Below are 12,762 nucleotides of genomic sequence, written 5' to 3'. Positions count from 1 at the left end.
TCAAGCCCAAAATACATCATTCTTCCAAAACACATAATCAAACATAAAATGCAACTAATTCAAGCCTAGAATTTAATCAAACAAAGCTAACAAAAAGATAAAATTCAATAAACAAAACTAAAAGAAAAGAAGAGTTGAAAGGATGTTACCATGGTGGGGTGTCTCCCACCTAGCACTTTGGTTTTAAGTCCTTAAGATGGACATTTGGTTGGAACTCTCATCAAGGAGGTTTGTGCTTCCATCCATCCTTGAGTTGCCAACCATGATTGCTCTTCCAAAATCCTCAGGGATCCCAAATGAAGTACATTAAGCTCTCACACAACCTCAAGCAAGAAATTGGGATCCAAAATTGTTGGTTGTAGAGGTGTATGCCCGGATCCCACACTATCCTCTTGTTGATTTTCACTTGTGCCCTTGGATGAACAACCTCTCCAAGCACTTTTGAAGCACCCAATTAAATCTTGTGATCCTCCCAATTGGACCTTGCACCATTTATGCCTTGCATTCCTTTGGCAACCAACATCCACACCTTCAACATTCAACACTCCAAGAAGGGCCTTAAGTTGATGATTCATTTCCAATATAGCAAATTGATGTGGGCCAATGAAGCTCATTGAGGATATTGTTACCCACTCAATTTGCCCTTGGGTTGGAGTCATCCTATTGGACTTTTGCATGAAACCTTCCACTTCTTGGTTACCTACCTCTTCCTCACCACTCTTTTCTAGCTCTTCCCTTTCTCTCTTAAACTCAAGAGAGGAAGGCTCCTCAAGATCATTGAGGGGGTTGACCAAGGTGGACAAGAAATCATTGATGATGCAATCCACTTCTTGATCAAACTCCCTCAATTCTCCATTCACCTTTTCCAGTTCACTTGTGTTACCTTTTTCCTCTTGTTGCAATTCTTGTCCTAGCTCTTCTTCCTTCCCTTGAGGCTCCATGTTCTCCTCCTCTCTACACTCCTTCATTGCTCCTCCACATTCTCCAAGGGAAATGTCTTGATTGCTTGAGCGTAGTAAGGTCAAGCGGTTCACCAGTTCCTCTATGGTAGCCATGAACTCCCCTTGCTTCTTTCGGAACCCTTCTTGCTCTTGGAAGAATGCTTGAAGGTCTTGTTGTTCTTGTGGCCAGGGTTGGGGAACTTCACATTTTGGTGAAGAAGAAGAATCAATGGTTGGGAGAAAGGTTGTATAGTTGGAAGGTGTGTCATGTGGGTGAGGGTATTGAGGTGGTGTATAAGGAGGTGGTGGTTCATAGGGTTGATTAAGCATTGTGATTCCATAGAGGTGGAGGACGTGGTGCTTGAAGGTTTGGTGGTTGGGGGTTGTATAGGGGGTACCGTTCATATTTTTGGGTTTGATATTCACATAGGGGAGGGTTTGGCTCGTTGTAGTATGGGGAAAGTGATTGCCATGAGTGTTGCTCATACGCAAATGGTTCCGCCCTAAATTGATTCTCCCACTCATGATTCAATCCCAACTTGAATTCAGGGTAGGGTTATGACATAATTTAAGTAGATATGGTGATGAACAATAGTAATGGTTGATTAGTATAAGTTGGAAACCTAGAGAACTAAATTTGGTTAGTGAAATTGAGAAGTTGATGCGGGCAAAAATTGGTGAATTAAAAATTATTAGAAAGGTGTCACAGAAAATTGAAATTTAAAATACTGGGAGTATGAATCCCAGGTCGTCTCCCAACGAGTTGCAGGAAAGGGTGCTATTTTATTAATCAGATGTTTTCGAAAAGGTTTGAGTTGAATAAACAGGAAATTAAATTGATGAAATTGAATAATGTAAATAAAAGCCTTGACTGGGAGTTGATTACATGGAAGCCCTATTCTTGATGGAACACTCTTAAGATTAATTGACAATTGAGAGTTATTTCGTTTAGTTATCCTTTACTAAGTAAGGGAAGGTAAAACAAGTTGGAATATTGTTCTATCCACAAGTCCCAATCCACTCTTGGGAGGATTGGTGTCAAGAACTAGAGAGCAAACCAACAATAACCCAATTACAATCTTTCTCTTGAATCTTCCAACTCAAGGGTTCCTTTCAATCAACTCCCCATCAAGTTAGGGAACTACTCACTCATTGTAAAGGTAAAATTCATAGCATATGAAAAGGAATTAAAGAAAGACATTGTAAATAAAAATTAAAATAGTCAATTAAAAATAAAAATGATCCTTATATTAAATAATCCTAAAAATATTCCAATGGTAAAATTAAGCAAAGCAAAGAACATGGAAGAGTAAGCCAAGTAAAGAAAACGAACTAGAATGACGAAGTCTTGATGAGGTAATAACTCTTTTCAATGTCCCAATGCAAAAGGCTAGAGAAACTAAAATCCTAAAAACTATCAATGTCTAGAGAGAAAACCTAGGGGAGGAGTAAAACTAGATCTAAAAACTAAAAACTGTGTAGAATGAATGTTATATTTGGTTTCTGCATGTTCTCTGGCTCTAGTCTGCTGTTCTGGACCGAGAAATAGGTCAAAATAGGGTCCAAAATCGCCCCCAGCGAATCCTGTAGATTATGCAGATCGCGCATGTCACGCGATCGCGTCATCCATGCGGATGCGTCATTCACGCTTTTCCTTGCCATGTGTTCGCGTCGTCCACGCCTCCGCGTCGCTCGTGCTTTTCCAGTCCGCGCGGTCGCGTGAGCCAGGCGGCCGCGTCACTGCGATTTCTCCTCTTTCGCGCGGTCGCATGAGCCATGCGGCCGCGTCACTTCTCGCTGGTTATCTCCTCAATTTCTTGTGTTCCTTCCATTTTTGCTAGCTTCCTTTCCAATCTCCAACTCATTCATGCCCTATAAAGCCTGAAACGCTTAACACACAGATCACGGCATCGAATGGAATAAAGGAAAATTAAAATGCATAATTAAAATTCTCTAGGAAGCAGTTTTCAATCATGTAATAATTTCAGGAAGGAAATATAAATGCATGCTAAATTAATGAATAAGTGGGTAAGGATCATGATAAAACCACACAATTAAACACAATCTAAACCATAAAATAGTGGTTTATCAGAAGTCTTGCTGCAGAAATTTCCAAACAGTTTGGACAGCAACTTAAAACGAAAACTGGGAATAATCTGGACATGATTTTCGAACCAACGTATTTTTCTAACAAATTTATATAAGTCAAGATTACTCCATAAATATTTCATGGAATTTGGCCAAGTGGTTTGGAAGATATGAATTTTTGAAGTTTAGTGGTTGCTGCAGAATTTTCTGGTTTTCTGGTTCTACAGTACCAATTTTCATATGCTATAACTTTTGATTTAAACAAAATTTTAAGTTTCTTTCAAAAGGGTTTTAAATATCTATCAGTCTATTTTAAGAGAGTATAAGTTTCATGTCCATATCTATTTTGTAGACTTAATTAAGTCACTTGGAAGATGGGTTGCTTGCTGGAAACTCTAAACTGATTCATGAAAACAGGGCACCACTTCGAATTGATAATTAATTAATCAAATGAAGTGATATGAACCTGAAACTTGTAGATTTTTAAATTTAGGGGTTTTGAGTGTAATCTCACCAAAATTTAGAAGTAACGGATTAGAATTGAAATTATTGTGTAATTTATAATAACACTGCTGCTGGCTGTTTTTTTCTAAATCTTTATAAATGCAGTAGTAGAATTCTAAGACTTGTATAAAATTTAATTCTAATCCAAATTCAGCAAGACCTAATTCAAATTAAAGATTAGGATCTCTAGGATTACCTTACCAAGAGAGATAGTTTGTACAAAAGTATTCACAACATAAGAACTACATAGCAAAACAACAAGGTGCTGCCCCAAAAATCTAAGGACAGCAGTCTCGGGTTTTCTTCAATATCTAGCCTCAAACGGCCCAAAAAAATATGAGTTCTAGACCTTTATAAGCTTTAGTTCAATACAAACACGTGGATATAAAGTTTGCACGAATCCGAGTTCGTTTGTTACCTTAATTATTAATCAGAAAATTGGTCGCTAAGAAGGTATTAAACTAAACAAACTCGAAAATGAATAAGGATGTAAGTTGTCCCTATGAAGGGTTAAAGTTAAAAACAGTGATGTGGAGGAATAAAGAGAAGAAAGGAGAATGAAAAATAATGAACAAAACAAAAGTTGAGAATTATATATTGAATGGACCTTGTGCCGAACTGCTAATGCGAAAGTGCCCGCCTAACGGATAGCCTGAGATTTCTAATGCGAGAATGTTCACCTAACTGATAGCACTGTTCCTTACTGTGATACATTAAAATGATATTATAATGAGGCCTAATTGACACGGGTAACCGTGATGCCAATGTGTCTAATTGACACAGTAAAGGGACCATATTCGGCATTCACTCCGAGTAACGTCGGGTTGCGGGTAGACAACCGATGCATGAGCTCATGGACTGCGCTAGGAACATGCATGCATCATCTTCTTTGCGCATATGAACTTCTTGTAAATTATTTACTGCTATTTCCTTTTGTTCATGCTATTTACTTGTTATAGGTATATTTGAACCTTGAGTCTATGTGTTTGTTCTTTTTCTGTTTCACGACAACTTAAAGACAAAGACCCTAGGTTCCCCTTTTTTTACCTTACTGAGAACTCTACGTTCTCACCCTTCTTTTCTTTCTTTCTCCCCCTCCCTAGACGGATCCGGTAGAGGAGCTTTTTGAGTTTCGTTCTATTCTGAGCTATGAGGATCCAGCGCGTGGCGGAGTCTTCATATGGAGCACGCTTTGGACCACTTTCTTGGACGATGTTTGGAGATTACTCCAGAGTTAGTTGCAGTGAATCTTTTGCTTCTTTTTTATGATCTTAGTATTACTTTCCCCTCGCTTTTGTAGTACTTTTAGAGGGGTAGGACATCTTAGTAGTTTGGTTCCAGTTTAGGAAACCCGTGTGAGGGTTGGGACTGACTTCTTCTTTTGTATCTATACATATAACTTGGTGTGATACTCGGCTTATGATAGACGGCACATATCCTTAAACTTAACTCATGTGTATATTTGTATATATATTTATATATGTTATTTTCTGTTGCCATGGGTTTTCTTACATCACAACTTTAAAGAAACTAACCCTGCGAGAAACTAAATGCAAATCCACAAATAATAGTTTATTCACGATTAAATCGATAAAGGCTTTTATTAATATTTGTTTACAAAATCTGAGACTAGAGCTAAGTAGACCCGCACGATGAGTAACACCTGAATATTTGGTATTGGTCATGACGTATCGAAAGTTGGGGTGTTACATCCACGTATGTAATGAACATCCACCTCAGTAAGGAGAGGTACCATCACACAAGGTTAATGTGACAGGTAAGCATTTTTCATTTGGAGTTGATGGAAAAATATCCATAGGGACCGCATTGTATCACGAAAGTAGGGAATAGAGGCCGAAGTGGATTGTTTTTTTTTTTTTCTTGAGGGGTCGCATCGTCATTCGAAAAATTGGACAGAGGTTGAGTTGGTAGTTCATTCTTATTATTTTGATTGATTGTTATTTGTGTATTTTAATTATTCTATATATTTTAAATGATTGTTGGTGCGGATTTTTAGATTGTCCACAACTGAACCGGCAAGTGCACCGGGTCGTACCAGGTAATACCTCAGGTGAGTGAGGGTCGATCCCACGAAGACTGATGGATTGAGCAACAACGGTCGACTGATTGGTTTAGTTAGGCAACAGAATAGTTGGTTTGGTGGTTTTCAAAAGCATTAAACAATAAATCAAAAGTAAAGAAAGCAAGTAAAGAGTTTGGTGTAGAAATCAATGAGAGAAACAATTAAAGTATCGGAGATGTTTACTTTTCCGGATTAAGGTTTCTCACTAACTATTTTAATTATGCAAGATTCATTTCATGGAAAACTATAATTAACTAAACCCTACTCCCTTAGTGATTTAGTATCCTCTAACCTTCACAACCGCCAATCCCTTGGTCACTTGATTCCGATTAGAGGATTAAGTTCAAATCTAGTTTATGGCCACAAAAACACTAATTACCCAAAGCTAAACGGATTATATGTCACGTATCAATATTAGTTCAAATAATTAGCAATTTAGAAGGAATTTAATTTCAAGCTGTGTTCAGGTGATAGACCTCTCCCAAGGGTTACAAAAACGCATCTAGAATAAGGGTCATACTCCCGTTGCACCCAGATTCATAAAGTTAAGAGCGAAAGTAATCCTTGAAACTAAATTAGTACATTAATTAAAATAGAAAAGTAATAGACTTAATCCATAGAAATAAACAGAGCTCTTAACCTTTACCAAGGAGGTTTAGCGGCTCATGACTTACAAAGAAAAACAAGGATTTTGAAAAGTATGAAAGTGCGAAAGAGAGAAGATCTCCCTAAAGGGTAAATCTTTTCCCTTTTATGTCTAACCTAATTTGATTTGAAAATAAAATAAAATAATAAATCCTAAAACTAAAAGATATTGTTTGTAAATAAAAATTATAAAGATAAAATAAAAGATAACTAATAAAAGCTAAATCCACTTGAAGATGCTCTTTTGATAGGCTTTTACTTCGGACTGCCTAGTGCTAAACGCCAGTTGGGCATTTAGCGTCCAAGGAGGCAGAGGCGCTTCTGAGTTGTGGGGTGTTGCTAGCACTAAACGCCAAGCAGGGTAACTCCAAATCTTTTCTTTTTTGCTCTAAACTCTGTCAAATTGCTCCAAATTTCACCTGAAATCATAAAAACACTAAAACAACTCAAAGTAGCATCCAAATAGGATTTTTGCACTAAAATAATATAAAACTTAATAAATTTTAACTAAAAGTGACTAGAAAATAAGGAGAAAATGGGTACAAGATGCTCATGCATCAATTGTTATTTGTATATTTTAATTCGTTTTTTATTTTAAGTTAATGTGAAATCTGAGCAGGTGGAGTAGAAGAGTTTGGTGGGATCCTATAATATAGTTAGTTTATTATTGATATATGAGTTGTTTGTCGTTGTTTTTGTTTGTTTGAAAGGTGGTTATAGATACTGAGCATACTATTTGAGACCCTGAATTCTTTTTTATAAAAAAAAAGTAGCAAATGGATGCGCTTTTAAGAGATGCTGTGCAGCCGTGCAGGTGATAATTTTCAAAGATATGTGGCAAGATGGAAAAAGTCAGGGGTTTATGCACTCTAAGACAATAGAAAGGATTAGATGTGAGTGAAAAAGTATTTGGATTATATGCTACATTGCTACTAACAATGCACTAGGTGTCCTAATTCACAAAAAACTCTTTTATTAAGTAGTTGATTGATTAGATGAGTTTGTTTTTTATCCATTTTGTTTATTGTTGTTCTGAAATGCTTATTACCTCACACCCTTACTTGGTCTTTTGTGAGTGCCTTCAATCATAAAAACTTGACTTTTTTGAGTTACTGAATATTGATTTTGCAATTTTGAATTTTTAGTTTTTTCTTTTCTTTCTTTCAAATTTGTGGATATATGTCGAATATGGAATCTTCGTTATTCATCATGGGTACAAGGCGGGGCGGAGAGAGTTTTTGGAGGTGGGGATGGGGGCGTGGAGCATGTCTCTATCCCCATGGAAACTCATTGTCATCTCTACTTATACGTACAAATCCAATACCAATTATTCATTGTTAGTTAATCTATCTCACAAATACAAATCCCTCGTCCGCAATGATTCCTTTAAAAGTGGTGTTCCGAGGGTTACCTGAAACTGGAGGTCGATCTCGGATGAGATCTTTCGTACTGGTCGGAGATGACGTGTCCGGCTAGCTGGTGGCGGCCGGAGCTGTTGCGCCCGACTTGTTGGACTAGCTGCACTGCTGATCCTTGGCTACCGGAGGGTGGGGGTACTTGCAAGAGACTCCGATGCTTAAGTTAGCACGGGTATTAAGTAGGTTTTATGTAGAATCAGAGTATGAGTTATACCTGGGTGCTCCAGTGTATTTATAGTAGTGTGGGCTGACCTTTCTGATAAGATAAGTTAGTTATCTTATCTTATCTTATCTTTATCTTGAGTGAAGTCAGCTTATCTTTAAGGGAACCGCCTTTATCTTTGTAAGCTTGAACTGCCTTTGGATTTGGGTTGTGTTCCTCCATTTGGGCCCTTTACTGGGCTCTCCTGTCGATTTCGCCGATCTCTTTAAGAAGAGGTCGGATAGTCGGACCTCAAGAGGTTAGTCGTTTTGCCACCAATCATCCCGGGTCGGACAGTTCGACCCAGGGTATGAACAGTGCCCCTGCTTGAGCTCGGTCTTCTTTTTGAGGTCGAGTTCTTGACTTCGGTCCTTCTCTAACGAAGCCGAACTCAAGCATTTTGTCGATTTCTTTTGTAGAAGCTTTTGAATGTAGAACGTTTTTCCTCTGAAAGCGCGCGCTTTTATATCGGCGCTATTTTGGGAATGCAAGCGGTTTTAATATCCGCATTTAATTGGCATTTAATTGCCCCGTTTTCCCTAACTTCTCTATTTTTTTGAATTTTGCACTCAGGAAAACGGTTTCTCTCCTTCGCCCTTTTCGTAACTTCTTCTCATTTCTTCTTTCACTCTCTCGCTTTCTGTCTTTCGCTTGCGCTTCTGCTTTCGTCGCTTGGCGTTTTTTCTGGGCAGCCTTTGTCTCTGCGCTTCCACTCTTCCTCGCAGCTTCTTCCGTCTCTAGGTTAGTCCCATTTCGTATTTTCCTCGTTTGTTTTTGTCTTTGCGATGGGGTTTTCCTTTTGATCTTCTTTTTGGAGAAAGTTTGGATCTTTCCGTTTTTTATCATGCTTGACTTGTTGCATGCTCTGGAATTTCTTTGTTTTTTGGTGCGAATCTTTTTCTTGTTGCTTGAATCTTTTTCTTTTTCATGTTGCCGCCATTTCTGTTTGTGCCTTGGCTGATGATTTTTTGCCTGATTTCAAGAGAAAGTTTGCGCCTTTGCTGCTTGGTCTTTTTTGACATTTCTGATATACTGTAGAAGTAGTGTTTTTTGCTGGTAAACTATAGAAGTGTGGTCCTTTACGTTTTTGCTTCCTTTGTTTTCTTTCTGGATTTTGTTTTGACGAGTGCTGGGATGTAAGCCGTAGAAATAACTTGAAAACCTTGCTTGTTTACTGCCTCCAAGGGATGCCCCAAGACCTTTGTCTTGAGTCTTGGGGTTTTCCCTTTTTGTTTATCTGCCCGTCGAGATGTTTTGCCCTTCTGTCCGAGATGTTTTTGTGTAATCCATTCTTCCTTTCTTTTTGTAGGATTTAGTTGACCTCATGTCTTCCTGAAATAACGTAACAGAAATGCCTTCCCAGGTTCCTGCGGGTATGGCTGATTGGGTAGACTGCAAGGTTCTTATATGTGTCTCGCTGGTTGATTCCGAATTTTGTACTCAGCTTAGGCAGTTTCACAGTGTCTGTAGTAATTCTGGTGATGAGAAGAATTATGAACTTGTCCCTCCCTCTTCTGATGAGAGAGTCTGTTTTTCGACTCGAGTTGTTGACAATCGCCCCTTCTTTTATGCTTACGATTTTTTCTTTGGTCAACTGGGTATTACTCTTCCTTTTACTCCATTTGAAACCGACTTGTTATGGTCTTGTAATATTTTCTTTTCTCAACTTCACCCCAACTCCTGGGGTTTTATAAAAATTTTTCTGTTGCTGTGCGATGGTTTTGGTATTCCTGCTTCCCAATCTCTCTTTTTCTATTTGTTTGTTTTGACTAAGCCCGGTATGGTAAAAAAGAAGTCAGCTTGGGTCTCCTTTCGTTCTACCCAAGGAAAAAAAGTTTTTTCCATGTTTGACGAGTCGTTCTGTGACTTTAAGAACTACTTTTTCAAGGTCCGAGCTGTTGAAGGAGCTCGACCCTTTTTTCTGGATGAAAATGACGAACCTGCCTTTCCCTTGGAATGGCAAGAAGACGTGAGGGTCTCCCGGTATTTGTGGGAGATGTTGGATGAGGCTGAGCGGGCCTTTGTGACTATCTTGGAAGAACGCTGGGATCAACCTCCCCATCTTGACACAAAGAAATTCCTAACCAATCCTTCTCTTCTTCAATCTGAACTGGGTATCTTGTGTTTCTTTTATAATTTTGTTTATGTGACTTGTAGCTGTCTTTTCCGACTTGTCCGACTTGTAGCTGAGTTTTCTGTTTTGTTTTGCAGAGGCAATGAAGAATAATGAATCCATGAAAGCTTATAAGAGGGCGCAAAGGGCGACTGTTGCTAGAAATGCTGCTGCCCAGGCGGCTGGGGAGGGATCTTCCCAAGTGCGCAGGAAGCCATCGGTGCAGAGTTCTGCTGGGGTGAAGAAGGTGATCCCTACTCCCCGAGTTCGTTTGGCAGATCCTCACGTCACCTCTGCTGCCCCTTCTGTTGCTCCTCCCAATAAAAAACAAAAGACTGCTGAGCCTTTTGACCTCGATGCTCCTGATTTTAATGCTATTGAATTCGTGGATCAACAAATCGGCTCCTACGGTGCTCTTTCCATGGACGATGTGTCCATCCTTCATCACTTGGATTTTATGGCTCGAAATCATGTTAAGATGGAGTACATGTCGGCTGCCATATATCAGACTACTCAGAATCTCCCTCTCCATGCTACCAAGGCATTTATGGAAGAGGCGAAACAAGAATTCGACCGGATGAAGGGATTGAAGGAGGAGCTTGAGGTGAAGGTGGCTAAGCTGGAAAAAGACTTGGAGAACAAGAAGGCGAGTTCTGAAGCGCTGGCTGCTTCTTTGAGGTTGGCTGAAGACGCAGCCTTGATGCATAAGGATAGCTATGTTACATCCTATAGGGAGGGGAGGCGCCTGAGAGAGGAGCTTGACAATGCCCGGGAAGACTATGCTGAGCTCCAAGGTCATCTCGTTGGCAGCATGACTGCTGCTTATGAGAATTTGAGAGAACAAGTTCGAATCATTGCTCCCGAGGCCGATCTTACCCTCTTTAGCTTGGATAATATTGTCAGGGATGACAAGATTGTCCTTGATGATGAGAGTGATGACGATGAGGTGGTTCCTCCTCCTGTGTTTTCTACCAAGGTGCCTGATGAGCGGATAATTTATATGCTTTTTGACATTGTTTTTAGTATGTTTTTAATAGGATCTAGTACTTTTAGGGATGTTTTTATTAGTTTTTATGTTAAATTCACATTTCTGGACTTTACTATGAGTTTGTGTGTTTTTCTGTGATTTCATGTATTTTCTGACTGAAATTAAGGGACTTGAGCAAAAATCAGATTCAGAGGTTGAAGAAGGACTGCTGATGCTGTTGGATTCTGACCTCCCTGCACTCAAAGTGGATTTTCTGGAGCTACAGAACTCGAAATGGCGCGCTTCCAATTGTGTTGGAAAGTAGACATCCAAGGCTTTCCAGCAATATATAATAGTCCATACTTTGGCCAAGAATAGACGACGTAAACTGGCGTTCAACGCCAGCTTTCTGCCCAAATCTGGCGTCCAGCGCCAGAAAAGGAGCCAAAACCAGAGTTGAACGCCCAAACTGGCACAAAAACTGGCATTCAACTCCAAGAAGGACCTCTACACGTGCAACACTCAAACTCAGCCCAAGCACACACCAAGTGGGCCCCGGATGTGGATTTATGCATCAATTACTTACTCATGTAGACCCTAGTAGCTAGTTTATTATAAATAGGACCTTTCACTATTGTATTAGACGTCTTTTTGACCATCTTTGGATTATCTTTTGATCTATTGATCACGTTTTGGGGGCTGGCCATCTCAGCCATGCCTGGACCTTTCACTTATGTAATTTTAACGGTAGAGTTTCTACACTCCATAGATTAAGGTGTGGAGCTCTGCTGTTCCTCAAAGATTAATGCAAAGTACTACTGTTTTCTATTCAATTCATCTTGTTTCACTTCTAAGATATTCATTCGTACTTCAATCTGAATGTGATGAACGTGACAATCATCATCATTCCCTATGAACGCGTGCCTGACAACCACTTCCGTTCTACCTTAGACTGAATGAGTATCTCTTAGATCTCCTAACCAGAATCTTCGTGGTGTAAGCTAGAATGATGGCGGCATTCAAGAGAATCCGGAAGGTCTAAACCTTGTCTGTGGTATTCTGAGTAGGATTCAATGAATGAATGACTGTGACGAGCTCCAAACTCGCGATTGCGGGGCGTTAGTGACAGACGCAAAAGGATAGTAAATCCTATTCCAGCATGATCGAGAACCGACAGCTGAATAGCCATGCCGTGACAGGGTGCGTTGACCATTTTCACTGAGAGGATAAGATGAAGCCATTGACAAGGGTGATGCCTCCAGACGATTAGCCGTGCCGTGACAGGGCATTGGATCATTTTCCCGAGAGATGACCGAAAGTAGCCATTGACAGTGGTGATGTATCACATAAAGCCAGCCATGGAATGGAGTAAGACTGATTGGATGAAGATAGCAGGAAAGCAGAGGTTCAGAGGAACGAAAGCATCTCCATTCGCTTATCTGAAATTCTCACCAATGAATTACATAAGTATTTCTATCCCTATTCTATTAATTATTATTCGAAAACACCATTATCAATTTATATCTGCCTAACTGAGATTTGCAAGGTGACTGATGAGCGGATATTTTATACGCTTTTTGGGGATAATTTCATATAGTTTAGAGTATGTTTTAGTTAGTTTTTAGTCTATTTCTAGTAGTTTTTAGGAAAAATTCATATTTCTGGACTTTACTATGAGTTGTGTATTTTTCTGTAATTTCAGGTATTTTTCTGGCTGAAATTGAAGGAGCTGAGCAAAAATCTGATTCAGGCTGAAAAAGGACTGCTGATGCTGTTGGATTCTGACCTCCCTGCACTCAAA

This window comes from Arachis ipaensis, chromosome B5 (assembly GCF_059453495.1).
Source record: "Arachis ipaensis isolate K30076 ecotype BB chromosome B5, ASM5945349v1, whole genome shotgun sequence".
Classification (NCBI taxonomy): domain Eukaryota; kingdom Viridiplantae; phylum Streptophyta; class Magnoliopsida; order Fabales; family Fabaceae; genus Arachis; species Arachis ipaensis.
Note: the sequence above shows the minus strand (reverse complement) of the source record.